This window comes from Lagopus muta, chromosome 4 (assembly GCF_023343835.1).
Source record: "Lagopus muta isolate bLagMut1 chromosome 4, bLagMut1 primary, whole genome shotgun sequence".
NCBI lineage: Eukaryota > Metazoa > Chordata > Aves > Galliformes > Phasianidae > Lagopus > Lagopus muta.
The window spans coordinates 21,550,083-21,564,321 of NC_064436.1; the positions used below are offsets into that span (position 1 = coordinate 21,550,083).

The 14,239-nt window shown below is 35.1% G+C and overlaps 1 protein-coding gene across 1 annotated transcript in view; it reads right to left on the reverse strand.

Moving 5' to 3' along the window:
• Positions 1 to 14,239, reverse strand: part of TENM3 (teneurin transmembrane protein 3) — a 1,260,835-nt gene that overhangs the window by 735,525 nt on the left and 511,071 nt on the right. The window contains exon 8 of the mRNA XM_048943303.1: positions 13,180 to 13,237. The gene's annotated coding sequence lies outside the window, so the exon portion shown is untranslated. The remainder of the gene's footprint in view (positions 1 to 13,179; positions 13,238 to 14,239) is intronic.

The following is a 14,239-nucleotide window of genomic DNA, read 5'->3' on the forward strand; positions in this document are numbered from 1 at the left end:
TTGCTGTTGAATTTCAATGTTTTTTTGAAGTTTAAATACTTTAAATTCATATTTAATTGCAGTAAGCACATCTGTATGTCCATGTCTGTCAGGTAAGCACTATAGTATTCACATGACCAAGCACAATAACGCCTCCAAAATTAGAGAGGAGTAGAAATGAAGGCTGACAGAACAAAATTACTCTTTGAGTACCAAAAAAAAAAAAAAAAAAATTTCATGAAAGCCCTTGGGTAACAGCAATGACACTGGGTATAATCTGACTGAAATATCACTTACCTAGGATAATGATAAGAGTACCCATGTTTTTTCGATGTTGATTTTCCTCCGTTCTCTCAGCAAGTCTAGTTCTTCAGTGGGACTGATATGCTTACATAAGTTAATTGATATTTCTGTTTCAGTGGATTTTCACTCCATTGGTTTGTTTCTAGGTTTCTGGTTTTTCAAATGCTAACATAAAGCATAATGCATCTTATGACTCAGATATCAAAGCTGCTGCAATTCTTCAAAATCACCAGCCAGCCTCAACCATATTATTTCCCCTCACTCTTGCTTGATATTCCTAATAGATTTTATATACATATAGTGCAGTACAGTGTAGTATATGTAGTATATGAAGTGCCAATTACCATGTTGATAAACATTATGGAAACCACTCTGATGGCAGGGGGAGAACATGAGTCAGCCTGTTAGTTCCTCAGCATTTCTGTTTCCAAACAATTTTAAAAAAAATAGCCACAATCCCTTGCCAGCTTGTCTGGTCAGTATTTAATGCTACTATTTCACCAGGGTTGGAGGGAGATCTATGTATTTCTAATTCTAACTTTATTCTTTTGAATGCATATGGTTTTTTTTTTTGTTTGTTTGTTTTTTTTTTTTTTTTTTTTTTTGTTTTTTTAAAGCTCTGTTATGGTCTTTCTCTGAACTCCCAAAAACATTTAAAATACCAAAATGTGTCTGGTGTGTCAATGCCCAGCAGGTCAAATAATTGGACTTTACAGTTTTGTTAAGCAGCGAAGCTTAAGACATTGCAGTGTCTTAAAAATATGGTTTTAGGGAATATAGTGCCATATAACATCTAAACCGTTTTGCCCTGTAGGCCATCATATTCAGTTACAGTTATAATGAGCCTCAAGCATAAATAGCAATTAAATACTTTTTCAGGCCTTTTTGCTGTTGTGGAGGTAGGTAAGATATGTGGGTCAGTAGATGGGGATGCTTAAAAGGTATGCATCGAGTTAGTTCAGTGAATTTAACCTGTTAAGTGCAATAGCTACATGAAGGTGACATCATTTCGGCAATTTTTTTTTATTTTTATTTTTTAATCTCTAAAGGGCATTAAGACCACCTCATGATAAAATTCAAACATGCTTTAGCAGGGAAAGAGGGAAATAAGTAAAACAAATTCAAACTCATTGTAACCTGGAAGGATTCCAAGCAAGAGCAGTTATATGCCCTTAGCTGCCAAATCTGTAAAATGAGACGGAAAGTGTGCTCTAAGACTATAGTACTGACCATCAAATTGGGAAAGCATACCCAGCAAGTTTCTCCCTGAACATGAGAGAGGTCTACCAGATTTTATTCTCACACAACTAGATTCACTGTGCCTTCTTTCTTATCAGTTTTCAGTAAGAATTTTCAATCATCCATTTGAAACACTACGTTTGCAGTTTGCAACTGCTGTTTGCAGTTTGCAACTGTTAATTCTACATCTGCAATGCATATATGCTATCGTTTCAGACTTTTAGGGTAAATTCAGTACAAAGTTAACTTCTGTTCATGCTGTATGTTCACAATTAGAAAGCAACAAATGTAACTTTGTTTCAGATCCACTTACAGTCACAGTATCTGCATTATTTGTTTTTATAAGGGATGGAAAAAATATCATTCGAGTCATTTTTTTAACCTCTGCCGCTAACTGCAAAACAAAATACAGAATTCTTACCTAGTGGTATTGATGTTTCTAAGGTCAGCCCAATACGTTCCTCAACAACTGCTCAACATTAGTTTAATTAACAACAATGAAATGTTTAGATGAACAGCCTTCTAAAGGAGCACGTGTATATTTGGCTGCTTGGTCAAATAACCCATGGCTCCTCGATTCTTGTTTTTAAAACCATCTCTCTGACAAGAAACAAAATTTGCTAAAGCTATTAAAAATAAAGGCAGCCAGCATGCTTCGAAAAACCCAGACCACAGCAGATTCTGATTATTTTTAAAATAATACTGTGCAGAGTGGATTCATCAGTTCTTACACAAAAGAACCGCATAGATAATGCTTTCTGAGAGAAAACACATTTACAGTAACTAGTAAGCTTATGTTTCGACTGAATGGCTATTAAGAGTTATGAACCAGCAGGCATAAGAAAAACAATATGAAATAGCACATTAGATACCATGCACAATTGATCCAGAAAAGTATAGATAGCAGGGACACAAGAACAGTAGAAATATAGAAAACAATCCCCGTTTTTAGCAGGAGAAAACTACTTCTGTTCAGAAGCACAGCATTACTTTTCAACTGTGTTCCATCCACTAATTAGTCTGAAGCAAGAATAACACAATGGTATTGATAAGTACTGTAAGTCTGCGATAGCAAAAGGGAACAAACTAGATGCTCCATAAGGGATCTCTCTACAGACTATAATCAGCAGCTCCTTCTCATTACCACAGTAAGTACTGAACTCTAAAATACACCCAAACAACTAAACCTGTGCTAACCCGAGTAAACAACGCTGACAGCCTATGTACAGAATCACCAGGCTAATCAATAACTGTTCTTTTATGATAACTCTTCTATGTCTAATTGATGAAATGTAATGAAGGTTTCTATAACCAGGTATTCTTTATAGGTAGTATAAACAAAAGCACTGGAATTCAGCAGTTTCTTTCCTATGTTCAAATACATAATAATGGCATTAGAGTGCGAGTGCAAATATTGAAGGACTGGTGAGATAGACTTAATGTTATTCAACAACTGCTACACCTTGCTATAAGGACATTATAAAGTTCAACCAGATTTTCTTATCAAATTCAATCAAAATCATAATTCCACTCTTCATTTTGATGTTACTCAACAAAATTCAGTACTGAGAAATAAGCTCCCGAGGAAGAGAAGTTAAGTGGTAGGAACAGTGCTGTTTAATAATATGTTGTGACTAGGTGTTACATAAGGCAATAAGAATTACTTTCAAAGTCATTTGAACAGATGCAGAAATTGTTTCTGTAGCACTTTTTGTAGTCATGACACTAACCAAATACTAAAAAAAAATAAGGTTTATTATGATATCTTGTGTAAACTGATCATGCTGAAGAAATTATAGCTATATTCTTTTCATCTGTATTAATTTTAGAATTAATTTTCAAGCACTAGAATTATGCTTACAACATTTCAGCCCACTTTGCCTTTCAGAATATGAAATTACTATTTGTACATATGACTCTTCTGCAGCTTAAAAAAACAAAACACTGATGGTAACAATTTCGAAACTGAAGAAGACACTTAGGACATAACTAATTTTCAATTTTCACTTGATATAACTACTCAAATATACTTTAAACTGATAACTTAAAAAAAACGAACAACTGATAATAGAGACATTTCTAATTCAAATTCTGAAGACAAACTCTTCATGAAATATCAAATTACCTAAAACCAAATTTAAAAGTTTCATATACTATAAATTGCCATGGTTTGTACTAGATCATCTTTCTACCAGTAACTACAAGAACTAGGAAGTGTCACAAAACTCAAGCTAGAAAATGGGAATAAACCTGCTCAGCTGTGGGGAATTTTGATGCAGTTACAATGCAAGACCAAATTCTGAGAAACAAAATCAAAGTGGAAATATTTACTTCTTGGACAGAAAGAGAAGGAAAAGGGAATCCTTTGGATAGCAGAGGATAATGTGCTTTCTTTATAGCCTTCTTACTATGTGCTTGTTTGCTTTGTTTTAGTCCCACTGTGTAGGAGTTCTGAGTAAAAGTGTTGAGAAGCCAAAATTGTCCAGATTTCTAAATGTAAATCTATCACATATATCCTTGTTTTTATGAGCAATTGTTATTTTGCCCTATTCCTCTTAGTGCAAACCAAAAAACCTAACAAGGTTAAAGAACTCAAATGGTATCAGTACAAAAACTGATGAATAGATTACTGTGAGCTTTCCTCGCCTTGAACAATACTTTCACACTAGATAGTGCAGATTATTTAATATATGATAACCCCCATTTGTCACCTTGCTTCAGGCAGTGACCTGTAACTAGTACTTCCTAAGACAGAAAAGCCCACAGTGTACATAAACTGCTGTACCACAAGAGGGACAGACATCCTCCTCCAACTGTAATGGCAATTATTTTATATCCTGAAGCAGTATGATCAATATATCCCTCACAAATTAACCAGTCTATTGATAAAAACTACCCCCAGCCTTATGAAAAATAAGAGTTTTTAATTTCTGCTGAACTGCTTCAATATCAAGGGGAAAAATAAGCCTATTCCGACACATTTAGTGTTAACAATGCATTCTGCTCAGACAATTTACCACTGTTTTATTCTTTATTACACTATAAGTCAGTTAGACTAATTATTCAAATACCCAAATCCTAATGAGGCACTCATTCTTTTTTACATTCTAATTGAGCTGGTATTGGTAAATACCAGTATGTCTTTTCTGATTACATCATGTTGGGGAAAGAGCTCATCAAGCATCTGGAATAGCCTGTTCAGAATTTTGGTTGAAAATGTTTAGATATCTTTATATTTGTTCTTAATTTTTCTCCTTAGCTGTATACTTTAAAGACAACTTCATTGTTGCTGCTTTATTTTCTTTAAAAGCTCAAAAAAGTAATCCTAGTTTTTTCCTAATGCCTTGAACCATGTATTACTTTCAAGTAGCACAGGAAGTATCAGCAGTCTATTCTATACTGTCTCAATTCTGGCACCTTTTAACTTACTTTTGATAATTATTCTGTTTGTCTTTTTTTTTTCATACTATTGTATGAGACATCAATTTCCCAACAGATATGACAAGGTTAGAAAGATGGAAATCCACACTGTCGATGCATAATATAGAAAACTGCATTTATCTTCCCCCTATTGTGCAAAAATTCTGCAAAAAAAATCTTTGCCATTTAAGACCTTTATTACAGTCTCCTCCTCAGACTATTGGAAATCTTATATGCTAATCTTCAACTACATAAAAACACAAAGAAAATAGCCCCCAAAATTTAGAACTCTGACAGTATGAAAGTTGTTCATAAGCTTATAATTGACATAAGCATGAGCTAGGAGCCAAACAAGTGGAAGTGTTTTATTTAAGGCAAATGTATTGAATAAGAACTTTGTCCACAAAAAAAAAAAAAAACCCAGACAGATAACACTTCTGGAAGTTCTTACAGAATAAGATTTGTTGTGAATCTAGTATGAAGATCACACATTCTTGAGCCTCTACAGAGAGGAGTATAAGGAAGAAAAGAAATTTAAATAATCAAAATAAATTTTGATTAGCAGATCCTAAGGAGAAGGATGAAATTGTGTAAAATAACATTCACTTCTACAAAATTACTGTCATGTATCCATACATGGTTACAACAAACAAGATTTAAGCTTGAGTTAACAGGATAGTCTAGGTTAGCAATAAACATCTTTCCTTACCTTCAGTTAAGTACACTCAGGAATTATTTTGTGTATGTGCTTCCCACTACCAGACTACAGAATAGTGAAAGTTACACAATTTTTGAACCCAAAATTCACTACTGTGGCATTTACAAGTAGAGAGAACAGCTGCATGAGCTCTGTTAGAGTTATGATCAAAATGATGCCAACCAGAAGAACTTTGCAGCAAATTACAACAGCTGGAAAAAAACCTTGACAGAAATTACATACCCAAATCCCTGTGGTTAAAGGAAAACTCATAGCATGACAATCAGAACTAAAGAAGTGTATTCACACACAGGATAAAACTGACAAATTCTACTGCGAGGATTTAACTTGACTGAATGTGAAAGCACAAAATTCCACAGGTTCAGAAAGTTCCAAGAAGCAAAGACCATTTTACTTTTTTTAAAATTGAACTTGATAACTTTGATTCTAATTAAAATAAATTCTGCCAAAGCAAGTTTTAGAACTATTGCCTTATTATACCTCATTGTATGGGAAAAAAAAAAAAAAAAAAAAAAAACTTTTCTTCCATCAAATGAAATAATCTTTAGAGTAAACCAAAAAAACCCAAAAGTGACAGGGAGCATCTGCAGTCCTCTGCCACTGTCATATTTCTGTTCCCAAAAGGCAAACAATGTTTACTTGGTTGGTCTAATAGACAGAATCCCTAACTATGCACACGTGCACAAAGGGAGAAAGAGGAAGTCAGTCACACAGAACATAACAATCCGCTGGGACATAAGGTCACATCTAGTAGTGTGACAAAAGAAATCATTCCAATCAGGTTGTTTTGAAGTGAAGTCGCTTGTACCCTAGTGGATCCTACTCAGTTCCATGACAATGACCAAGTTGCCAATTCAGTTAAAAGTCACATAAAAATAGATTTCCAAGTTGTTTCCTGGCTGACTGCTGCTACCTACCAAATCTTCTCTACTGTTGAAGAAACACAGCCATAGACCAAAATCAATTAACAGAAATAATTCAAACTGCTGCCCTTGCTTTTTGTCTACATTAATAGGGAACTGCAACTGTATGACACTATGATTTCTTCAGTTTTCCTCAGTTGTAAATCTAGTTCTATGATTTATTTCTGTGTTGTTTTACAAAGTACACGTATAATGTTATCATGCTAATATAAATGCACTCCCTTCCCACCTAGCTCCAGACAGATAAAATGCAAGGCAGAAACTCAGTCTGAATAGAAAATACAACTAAAGTGTTTTAATAAAAAAGCATTTTAAATATACATATATATGGCATATGTATCCTAGCAGAACAGCGCATAGGACAACCCAGGACAGAGAAGTTTTGTTACAATGACTCACAGAATATTTAAACCAACTATGGAGTAACTTTTTTTTTTTTTAATACATTTTTACAGACAGTTGCAGAAAAAAATTGAAAATAATAATTAGCTTAGAAGTGCCTCTTTTGTTTCTCCTTCTTAACTTAAAAAAATCTTTTCCTGACCCACTTGCTATATTGCCTCATACAAAACAATAGATTCTTAAGAATATCCCATCTGAGAACATATGTATTTGTATGTGTGGGACTGCAGACAGGTGTGCAATAACACGTATGGCAAGGAGAAGTTTTGAGAGTGATGGATTTGATGAAAAAGGTAGGAAGTCCGCTCATTTATCTACACACCTTTCACAGCATAAACCAGGGCGAGACAGAAAACACAGTGCCTGTAGTTGGTTTAATGGAAAGCAAAACAACAGGAAGACATGCATTTAGCCTCACTAGCTAAATGAAGCTGCATTAAAAAAAAAAAAAGTCCGAATTTCAGAAAACATTGGTTTCAGGCAAGAAAATAAGTTTATATTATTTATATAAGAAAATAAGGGATCACAGGAAGCCAAGGAAGCCCAATATAGCGTTTACTAAACTTCACTAAACAAGGTTGTAAATAGGTCAAGAGGAAGGGACAAGTGACCTAAAATCTAGAAGAGAGCCTTTCTTTGGAATGCCTTGCATTCATCCCCATCTACATGAATGCCACCACAGATCCAATATCTCAGGTATAAAGGTGACTGTTTAAATGCTACAAAAAACCCTTTTTACCTTAACAAAAGCTGAATTTTTTTTACATGAGCATACTTTTAATGAAAGAACATGATTCCTTGATTTTTTATTTTTTTTTTTTAAAGTCAACATTTCACATCACAGAATTTCTTAGCATCAAACTGCTTTTCAGTGAAATTCTGTTACAAAATACCTTGATGAATAGCTATAAATATCACTGATGGAAATGAGATCAACCTTGACAGAAGGGTTTCCTGTACATAAGAACATCATTTAGTTTTCATTTAGCTGGGGAGTATGAGCCTACCGATTAGTGAAGAACAAGGTTTCATGTCTGCTACAAAAACCTGACGTGATGATCTGTGATCATATACCTGCAGTTAAACTCTAGACCGTGCAGAGTGGTGAAGCTATTTCAAACTGAACTTAAAACAGTTACAAAAATAATGTTGTCATACCACTGGAAAAAAAAAGAGAGGATCATTTAAATTAAACTCTAACTACAGCTTGTTTGGTAACCAACTATCTACAGCTTTAATGAGATGAAAGATTTTAAAGGGTTATTTGCAAACTGCCTAATAATAAGTAATTTTAGATGTCTCAAGGCCAGTCATAGGGAGAATGCAGTCTTTATAGTTTTATAATCTTTGTGACATGGCACCCTCCAGCAAGCACAGAATGGGTCCTATTTCAGTTGCTTTAAAAGACCTGAATGTATCTGAATAAAGTTCGTCTCAGCATGTTAAAGCAGCATGAAATACATTCCCTTGCAAATTGTTTACAGAAAAAATGTGTTTATGGAAATGTATCACTGATTAAAATTACTAAAGGTAAAAGACTCTCTCTGAGTCTTTTAATTGTATTTCTTCCTACAGTGTGGTAGTAAAGACGCTATTCTAAACTCTCACTACGAAAAATCGCAATAAAGCTTTTTTTTTTTCCTCCTTTGAACTGCTCTTTTTCCCTCCTAACTGCCTTGAAAAGCACAGTAAATTCCAGTTTTTAAAAAACTCATGGCTCTCCTGACAAAGAAAGTCCAAATCTAATCCTGGAATTCTGATTTTCTGAACAGATAGACCTTCTCTACCTTGGACAATGAATGGAGTTATGCCTTAAAGTGACTTTAATGAAGATGTTTTGATTCTGAAGAAGGCTATTTGCTTGCTCATTATTGATATCAAACATGGAAACCTGAGTTGAGTGAAAACAATACACTCAAAATTTACAGAAATGACACCAATAAATTAAAATGAGGCCTCATATCCCTATTAGGAAAAAACTGTACATAACCGTAAAAAGGTTTTCCTTTGTTTGAAATGACAATTTTTTTTTTTTTTTACAGTAAGTGAAATTCCTAGATTTGTTAACATTTTCTTAATGTAAGCAGTCATAAGCAACAATTAGATAATTAACTTATTCTGTGATAATTTCTTCAAACATTCAGATTAGAATATTGTGACTGCTATAATCTTATTTCTGATAACACAAGAGGCAACAGAATTTGGGACAGCATCTAAGAGAACTGAAATATTTCTTTTTTAAATGAATAATACTAGTATGTCTTTTTATTCTACTGCAAGATCAAAGCAATAGCAGGAGTAGGGTTTGCCCCAGGTTTTCTTCCAAGGTTGGCTAGAAAAAGCTTACACAGGGAACGGAGAGCCATGTCCTGTGACCAAAATGCTATAATCAGAGATCTTGAGAAGTTCTTGTTTGTTTACAGGCATTCTGCAGTTCAGTCACATCACAGAAGAAACACAAGGCATCTTTCCACAAAAGCTTTGAGCAAAAAGGAATGATTAATGGAAGTATTAACATTGCACTGCTTAAGTTATGATCTTTTCCTCACTATTTGACTAGAAAGAAAAAAACTAATCTCCTCAAACATAAACATTTCATCTGTTCTGAAATCTAATTATTTTAGAAAGATCTGTCTTAAATTACTTTTCTTTAGTTTTCAAGCTTTAAAAAAGGATAACAAAAGCTGTTACCTGTACATCTGAATGCAAAGACACTTTAAAAGATGCTCATATTTCTCACACTTTACTGTACAAGTATTTTGAGGAGAATGGGAGATTGTACAGGGAGGTCATACATTCAGATTTTTGAAGGGCACCATAGTTCTGCCTCAAGTAATTCTGCCAATGAGAACTCCTGCAAGTCTTACATGTTCAGACAAGACAAGATGATGCACAATCAGTGCAAAATGTGCTATGTGAGTTTGGAGTAGCAGTGTTACTGCAAACAGAAGCTAATTTATACATTTTGCAATCTTAGTACTAAGACATTTACAAGTAAACTACTAAATATCAAAGATTAAAAGATCGCTGAATCAGAAGAACCTCAGCTTTTGGTATGATTAAGTTTTAATTGTATTTTTCCTTGGGGATCACTAGTAGCTAATAGCATGTAAAAACAGGTCTTTAAATAGCAAGAATAGTAGAAGTCACTCCATGCACCATGTTTTGATATGCTTGGCTGCCTAAGTCATCCTACTGCCTGCAGTTTCAACAGTGGAAAAAAGGACTTAAAAATCCACCCCCCAAAAAAACATGAAGCCTTACACCCTTAAATCTGTATTTTTGAAATGAAAGCTGCTTCAGTACATCATGCACCTCCTGTGAACCTCAGCATTATCGTATCACTTCTATTGTGGTATATTTGTTAGAAAACACTGGAGAGCCAAAAATTTTCAATCTCACACTTCTAAAATTCAATGATGCGCACCTCACTGCTTGAGCAACAGCAAGAACAGTAAATAGGGATTGCAGCAATAACCATTTAGAATAACTTCTGGCTTTTAAAAAAATTGCTTAAGTTTTTGAAACAGCATTTGTAGGCTAGTAGAAACTTGTTCCCACTCTTCTCTCAATTGGAGCAAGAAACTCTGGACTCTAGCACGCAATGCTTCTAGAGAAGAGAGCAAGGGTGGCTCATACCTTTATGTCCCATCTACAAAGGTTGCCCAAGGAGGTTGTGGATGCCCCATCCCTGGAGGCATTCAAGGCCAGGCTGGATGTGGCTCTGTGCAACCTGGCCTAGTGACTGGCGACCCTGCACAAAGCAGGCAGGAAACTAGATCATCATTGTGGTTCTTTTCAACTCAGGAAAGTCTATGATTCTATAATGTGCTGGAGCACAGATGGAAAAATTCCACAAGTAGAAATGGAGGAATGTCACCTGCACTACATGTAGCCAGGAAGTAAAATTTTAGTTTCTGCCTCCCAGGGATCTCCCCCCATTCCCCATTCTAGGTTCTTCTGAATGGAGCTAGTGAAAGATATCACGGCTAACATGGTGGGAACTTTAATAGCCTAGTTAGCCATTAATTAAAATTGCAATTAAAGTCTTTTGGGGAGTCTTCACTTATCCCCTCCTACATATCCTATCCAATGTCTCATTTACTAATTCAAATAATGGTTTTGTTCTACAATGGTTAATCTGAATTCACTTCAAAAATGTTCCTACAGAATTTGAGGCAGTACAATAGCATTTTTATAACCACATTTCCACAATTGAAAATAGAAATCTTGCACACACAACATGTAAAAAGAAATATTTCTATAATATAATAAAACTCACAAAAGTGTATTAACTAGATTAATTAGTCTGCATTAATAAATGAAATATATCTTCAACATAAAAGGGTATAATAATAGCATTACTTTAAAGATCTATTAACCAATAATGACAGACCTCTCATCCCCATAATTATTCACTTGGACCTCTCAGAAAATTGATACCAGTATATGACAACTGGGATGCAGACGAAACACAAAAGACCATCAAGGCTATCAGCTAAACAAAAACAGAATATAATGCATTGATTTTTATAGTGATCTAAATCCAAAGGCCTTGCCAAGCCCCACAATGCTCTAACAGGTGCAGTAATTATATATGGCACAGCTTTAGAGATGCACTAACAAATCAACTGGGAGCTTTGCAGTTTTGATGAGAGGATGAACTGTTAATCAACAGATATTAACATCCTAACTTGCCAAGTAAAATTAAAGTCAGGGGATGAAAGCACAGATGCTCATAACCAGGTCAAAACTAGTGAACATTATGGAAAAGTGAAACAATATTTTTGCTGTTTACTTCCTGCAGTTCAAAAACCTCTAAAATATAGAAGGTTCTTAAGTATGCTGCTCTACAGAAATCCAGGGATCTATATTACCTCTGAGTTTGCATGAGGCATACTTCTCCTTGTAGCAAGATCCCATTGCATTTGACATATCTGGGATTTCTCTTACAGAAACATTGAAAGAGAATCTTAGTCCTTGACAGAACTACTCCTCCTGAAGATGTATACCTCACTATCTAGAACTACACAACCTCCAGATCACAACTGTTGCCTTGCACACATGCTGTGAACACAGAGAGAATTCCCCTCACTTCAGAGGTATGAGAGTAAATCAGTCCCTGCAGTATACAAAGCTGCACACAAACACACAAAGATTGATGCTGCTGTGTTAAGCCCCCTCACTGCCTGAAGAGGAAGCTGAAACTTGTAGAATAGCAAACAAAGTAGGCATCTGGTTTCTATACATAAGCATGAATACTAAACTTCATGAAGAAATACTTTCTTTACAGCATTTATTCCTCAATTCAGGAATTTGACAGTTTAATTACTCACCTGAAGCAAGTTCCTAGCACTTGAATATATTGGGGCTTCACATGTGTCCTCAATGAGGCAATTACTTCACCTTCTTACTCTGAATGAATACTGAAATCAAAGTGAAGTCCAGCAGATATTTTGTTCCATTTGATCTAACCTGGATTTCCTATTGGTTACTAGATTTTTCTTTTTTTCCTCAGACTCAAGCTGAGCTATTGAAATTTGTACAGCCTTTCTAGAGAAAACCTGGGCTTGACAAATACCGAAGGATAACTGGTTTTGATTTTTAAAAGGTAGTATACAAAATGCTGGCATATAAAAAATTAACCTTACAACATGTGTTTTTACAAATATATCCACTGGCTACAATGCTTAGGGGGTTTTGACTAGATACTGAGATCAGTTATATACAGCATTCATTAACAGGGGTAACAGTCTCTATTTTCAATGAAGACTGAAATAACACCCATATCCCATATAAAACACACCTCTTTGTGTTGTCTTTAAAATTTACACTGAATTACCATAAATAAAAAAAGCATCTTGAGAAATACAAAGGAATGTTTAATAGATTTAGGTACAAGTATACACTTAAAAATGCCATGACTAAGAACTAGAAGATGACACTTGTTACAACACAAAGGCAACACAAAGTTCATGGTTGTGCCAAGATTAAATCTAACCAGAAAAAAGAACCAGACACATACATGTGATTTCTGCTATTAGAAGCCAAACTCTGGCATACCACTTTTTTACCACAGCAGTAAGCAAAGTCTTTAAAACCATCATTCCATTAATTCACAACTAATTATGTTAGTGAAATCTACAAACACGCTTCACCCTCCAACGTGCTACTAGTTACATCAGTATTACTCACCTGATGGCAAAGTTTCTAATCTGGAGGACCAAGGCAAACCTTTCACTACTTCACTCCGCTGTAGGGAATAAAAAATTAAGTCAAACTGTGTGAAGTTAAGCATGATTATTCAACTGCAACTATTGCTAATGTAGTAAAACCACTATTTTCTCTCCCTTAAAAAAAACTTTAAAAAAAAAAACACACACACACACACACACCCCCCACAGCACTGTTCACATGTGATTTTGTGGGGAAAACAGTGTTACTGCTTTGTTCACAAAGAAGCAAAAACACTCCTGACAGGTTCTTCGCAACACCAGGCAAAACAGTCACAGCAGACCAATCATTATTTACAGAAAGAGCCTAACTCACCCCACTAGTAAAGAGAACCTCTACCTTTAAAGCAACCCAAAGATGCTCTCTTTTCAGTGGCTAGCCCTTATATGAGCCCAGGATGGAGCCATCCTGGGTCCACCCCTTCTGGTGGAGCACAGGTGCAAATAATTTGCTCCCTGTACTCCCTGGGTCAGTCACACCCTTTCACCAGGTGCTTAATCACCAGTTCAAGCCCTCACCTGACAGTTTCCCTCCAATTACTAATTGATTTACCAAGATAGAGAAACCTTCTTTTCTATTCAAATAACATGAAACATTTAGTTTCAATTTCTTGTGAAGTCTCAAACACTTCATTTTCCAGATTGCTTCAGACCAGAGCTTTAGGTTTTACTCAGACATAGGGATTGCCAATATGTTGAAAATTCTCTTTGATTTCAACTTGACTGTCTTAAAATGATCCCATGTTGCCTTTTATCTGAATGTTTGTCTGAAAGCAGAACAGCAAAATCTCTACTGTATTTTCTTTGATGGATATATCACTAATCAAAATAGCAACAGAAGAACTATACAAAGAACTTTTATTTCTCATTTACTCTTTTAGAGGGTACCTACACCACTCAGCCTTTGGCATGGGTTTTGACTGTGTATACACAAATGCTCTGTAATTCTGGCAATGGTAAAACTCTTCAGATCTTTTGAACTCATTAATAGTTGATGAGATCAGAAATAGTTGAAATAGCCC